The sequence below is a fragment of the Mytilus galloprovincialis genome, chromosome 10, assembly GCF_965363235.1.
Source record: "Mytilus galloprovincialis chromosome 10, xbMytGall1.hap1.1, whole genome shotgun sequence".
In the NCBI taxonomy this organism is placed as follows: Eukaryota; Metazoa; Mollusca; class Bivalvia; order Mytilida; family Mytilidae; genus Mytilus; species Mytilus galloprovincialis.
Genome location: NC_134847.1, coordinates 31,686,524 through 31,692,523, shown reverse-complemented (window position 1 = coordinate 31,692,523; position 6,000 = coordinate 31,686,524).

The window sequence follows — 6,000 nt, the reverse complement described above, 5'->3', positions numbered from 1 at the left end:
AATCGGAAACGTTACGGTATTTCCGTTTCTTTTTTTTTTAAACAAATATTTAAGTTACAAAAAAATAATTCATACAGACTTCGTCCCCATTTACAGGTAATGTCTGCCTCATATTAACTATGATATTGTTGAGATACAAATCAGTTTACTTGGGACTATTATACTAATATGGGGACGTAGTCCCCAATAACAGTAGAAAATTCAATAAAAAAAAAAATACGGGAAAATTCCCGAATTTTTCATTGTACTAATGAACTCAAAATCGTTCAAATTTTTTTTTGTCGTGTTTTGAAATCCCGGACCTGCGCAGAAATGTACTATGTACTTCCTTTTTCCGGTCTCGTTTGCATGAATCTTTGAGTAAAATATATATTTATCAGTCTAGTATAAAAATAGGAAGGAACGCGCAATACCAATTTCATTTTACATAATTCCTTGATATGAAAAAACGTTACCTGATGATAGCGTTTCTTTGTTTACATTGTATATGACGTCATAATTTAAATAACGTCATAACTAAAATCCCTAACAACAGAATCAAAATCGGAAACATTACGGTATTTCCGTTTCTTTTTTTTTTTAACAAATATTTAAGTTACAAAATAATAATTCATACAGACTTCGTCCCCATTTACAGGTAATGCCTGCCTCATATTATAATAAACGTCACAGAGTATGTACTGGTTTGTTGTTATTTTATTATTAATATAACAGTTACATGTACAGTCCTTGGATGGTGTAAACTTCCCACTAACACCATACACCATTACACCATACACCTGACAGCATTACACCATACACCTTGTACCATTACACCATACACGTTACACCTTTGCACCATACACCTTACACATTACACCATGCACCATTCCCCATTCTATCTACACGATCCGAAATTACCCATAATGCAATTAAATTTCAAATATTAAGATTATTATTATTGAGTATGTTTACAACTCGAAAAAATAAAATAAAAAGAAATTCGTTTCAACCAATGAGATGTCGTACACCATCATTCACACCATTCCCGATCGCTAGTTACACAATCACACCATTCCTCAAACACCATTACACCATTCCCCTTACACCATACACCACAGCACCATACACCTTACACCATTACACCATTACACCAGTACACTATACAATTTTTGGAAAGTTAACACCATCCAAGGGCTGTATATATAATTTCCACATTATTTATGTATATGCCCGTCCCAAGTCAGGAGCCTGTAATTCAGTGGTTGTCGTTTGTTCAAGTGTTACAAATTTGTTTTTCGTTCATTTTTTAAACATAAATAAGGCCGTTAGTTTTCTCTTTTGAATTGTTTTACATTGCCTTATCGGGGCCTTTTATAGCTGACTACGCGGTATGGGCTTTGCTCATTGTTGAAGGCCTTACGGTGACCTATAGTTGTTAATGTTTGTGTCATTTTGGTCTTTTGTGGATAGTTGTCTCATTGGCAATCATACCATGCACATCTTCTTTTTTTATATTTCATCCATTTGTATATCAATATATTCTACTATGCTTTTAATAGTGCAGTGTAAGTGCATGGTGGACACTCTTTTGTAAGAAATCGATTTTTCTGAAAGATTAGATATGAGAAGCCATTCATATTTTCCCGCAAAAAAATACAGAGTTACCGGTCCTTATCGGGAGTGTCGTAAAACGTTTTTGAGATATTCTTCCGCAAGCTTTAACACAATTTACAACTTCAAACGTTTAATGTTTTGCATGTTATTTTCTGTAATAAAGCACTAGCATGAATTTTATTAAATGGCATGCATATATATTTCCAATTTCCTTACTATTTCCTATACCTTTCCTAAGATTATAAATATAAGGCGATGTTGTATGATTGCCAATGAGACAACTTTCCACCAAAGTTCATATTTAGTAGATGTTAGCAATAAGAGGTAACGGTACGACTTTCAACAATGACAAAAGCCGATACCTTAAAGTCGATTATGAAAGGCCAAGACATAAATAAAAAGTGAAACAAATAAATTGAGAAAAATCACGGCATAATTCACAAATCAATTGGGAAAAACAAAAATTAATGACATGAACCATTACAACCACTAAATTGCAGGTTCTATACAAAAGACAGGCGCATACATAACGTGGCGGGTTTAAACATGTTTGTGAGCGCTCAACCTTCTAACATATGAACAAACTATAGAAGCCAGTTGAAAATGGCTTGTCTCATCAGATCGATACAAACAGAAAAAAAAAAACTAAAACATAGACCGGACGTGACAGAGTATTTATACATCTCTTACAACAAAATATAAAAAGTAGAGACCTAAGACTATATATATTGATGTTTCAACTCATGATAGGGTTCAACTTGATTTCTTAGACTTAGCCTTTTGAATATATGTTTAGGCTACAACAGTGAACTAATGGAAGAAATAAATGTCTAAAAAAACCGAATGATATAAACATACAACAAAAGTGCCTAACTATATAAGTTTAACATAGAAAAGTATACGACGTATAATTGATTTTAAGACCGAGAAATATTTTCCAGTTAACAAACATATATACATAAGTACGTGTACGTACAATTGAAATTAAAATGAGATTTATAGAATAAATTATCGAAGAATCCAAAAAGAAAAATATTCAACGAGTGACCGAACAACACATGAATTTGCTAATGCGCGCAGCCTATTTGAATTCTTTGATTCGTTATTCTTTTTATTACATTGGCAAATGGCTTTTTTTTAAGTAAAAAGGGTAAAAAACTAACATGTATATCTAAATGAGATTTAAATTTCACACACATTATTTGATAAGAAGATACCAAGTCAATAGCTGATAAAGAAATTAAGAAAACAAATGGCACACATACAGGTGAACTCGTTTGGACCCTGCAAGATGATTGACCAAAAGGAAAAATGTAAATCCTATAATGCACTGGTCATTAGTCATTTCTCTGCATGTCTTCTGCCATAATCATAACAGACTAAATGCACTGATCCAGGGTTTGGTGTTTGAAGGCTCTACCAATGTTGGGAGTTAAAGAACCATATTTTACCACCAAAAAATGGATGTAGTCTAATCTATGAAATATATTCATTTCTTAAAAAAAAGGGGGGTGGGGTAAAATTGAAGAAAAGAAAATAATAAGCAACTGCGCATCCAATTTAGGATTTCAAGCATGTCAGTCATTGTGATTACAATTTCTAAAACATATCATTTATTCATTTTTTTTTCTAATATATTTTTCGGTGTTAAAGAAGTTATCTTGTCCTCCCCTGAGTGCTCCGTATAAAAACATTTTGGGGGAAAAACACAGATACATTGGATTTGACAGTTTGACACCACCATTTATTTGTTTTCATGCTGCTACTCGTTACTCGACACGTTACTAGGATAACCTTGGGGTGATATGTATAAAACTACTTATCCGAAAGGACGGATTTTTTTCTACATGTCCTACGATAAGATCTGTCCTACTAAAAAGCGCTTGGGAACGCCCGAGAGCGCCCGAGAAAAGAAAAAGCGCCCGAGGAAGAAAAAAAGGCCCGGGAGAATAAGTGATTTCCTGAATGAAAAAAAAACATTGCGTGTTTCACCCGTATAAATGGGGATATTAACGATGCTAAATCTAAAGTGTTTAGATAGTGTTGTTGCACTTTTACATTTTAGATTTAAAAATTGTATATAAGTTGGTAAATATAAATATATAGAAGAATCATGAACGATATTGTCCTCGATCAAAACGTATATTTAGTTAGTTTAAAAAAATTCAGTTCCCGAGGTCTAATATTCGCAACTGCATGGTGAACACTTGTTCAATTACTTTTACCGTTCTTAAATAATGTGCAACTCTTTTAATTTTATAAAATTAATATTTATCTGGGAAATTTGAGAAACGTATCTGTCGGTGTTTTTACGATTTATAAATCTTCAGCATAAACTGTGATCCATTATTAGCTTTTCGAAATAGTATTCATATATTATTGTTAGAATTGAAACATTCATCTCTATATATTTTCCCCGGGCGCTAATTTTTTTTCCACGGGCGCTTTTTCTTCATCCGGGCGCTCCCGACGCTTTTTAGTAGGACCCGATTAGAAATCTTAACTTAAATAGTTTTAAATTATTGAAAAACAATAGGTAATAGTTTTAAATAGTTTTAAGGAGTATGATTGAATTTAAGTAGAGTAGAACTCGTTTTTATAGTTTTACTTATAATTTTGCAAGTTAAATTAATCTAATCGTTATTTTTCAGTACAATATGAATTATGTTGAAACAAAGTTACATTTCTTTTAAAAATAACAGTATTTTTTAAATAGTTTATTACAGTGTAGAAAGTTGAACGTTAATCTTTACGGGATTCCTAAATGTTATGACACCTTCAGTAGGTCAGTCTAGTCATTAAGAGTTCAAATAATAGTCGTCTGCAAATGCAGCTGGTGGATATTTAATTACATTGTTTTTATCATCTCTGGGAATCAGGTTAACTTAGTGTGAAATTTTCTGTCTAATGTTGCAGACGTAAACAGTTCGCTTTTATTACAGCGAAAACAATGTTGTGAAATTATAATAAATGTTGTAAATATTGGATAAAAAAAAATAGTTATAAGAAAACATTCGATGTCACTGCTTTAGAGGAGATGATACTTTTGCAAATTTAAATGTGAAATTACAAAAAATCCTAATGCAATTGTTATAAAATATATCATATAACAAATACTATGAGAAAAATATAAAAATATTCATAACTGTCATACAAGCGCGGAATATAGTTTCAATTGGGAGATATATTCTCCGTAACACATGCGAATATCAACCAGAATACAGGTGCGCCTATACATGCGATTTCTTTATAATAAATGACTAGAGGCTCTAAAGTACGAAGCCCTGTTGGTCTCACACAGATTATAAAGTGTCTTTTAAAGTCCTGCGCTGATGATGTGTAAAGTCTAGCGCTGGAGATATAGAGTCTAGCGCTAGAGATGTAAAGTCTAGCGCTGGATATGTAAAGTTCAGCGCTGAAGATGTAATGTCTAGCGCTGGAGATGTAAAGTCCAGCGCTGGAGATCTAAAGTCTAGCGCTGAATATGTTAAGTCAAGCGCTGAAGATGTAAAGTATAGCGCTGGGGATGTAAAGTCTAGCACTGGAGATGTGTAAAATCTAGCGCTGGAGATATGCAAAGTCTAGCGCTGGAGATGTAAAGTCAAGCGCTGCAGATGTAAAACCAAGCGCTGGAGATGTAAAGTCTAGCGCTGAAGATGTACTATCAAGCGCTTGAGATGTAAAGTTAAGCGCTGGAGATCTAGATGTAAAGTCAAGCGCTGGAGATATAAAGTATAGCGCTGGAGATGTAAAGTCAAGCGCTGGAAATGTAGACTCCAGCGCTGGAGATGTAAAGTCCAGCGCTGGAGATCTAAAGTCTAGAGCTGTAGATGTAAAGTCTAGCGTTGGGGATGTAAAGTCTAGCGCTGGAGATGTGTAATATCTAGCGCTAGAGATATGCAAAGTCTAGCGCTCAAGATGTAAAGTTAAGCGCTGGAGATGTAAAATCAAGCGCTGGAGATGTAAAGTCTGGCGCTGAAGATGTAAAATCAAGCGCTGGAGATGTAAAGTTAAGCGCTGGAGATCTAGATGTAAAGTCAAGCGCTGGAGATATAAAGTCTAGCGCTTGAGATGTAAAGTCAAGCGCTGGAAATGTAAAGTCCAGCGCTGAAAATGTAAAGTCTAGCGCTGAAGATATAATAAAATTAACGGTATCAATTTTCTTGCACCAGATGCTCGTGGCCAAAATATTTGAAATCCAAAGCTTATAAAAAAGATGAAGAGCTATAACCCAAAAGGTCCAAAAATTATAGCCAAATCTGTGAAAGGAATCAGAGCTTTGCATGAGGGAGATACATTCCTTAATTTATAACAATTTCTATCAATTTGTAATAGCAAATTTTAATAACACATAAAAAATCCGTATTTTCATGCCAGTACCGAAGTACTGGCTATTGGGCTAGT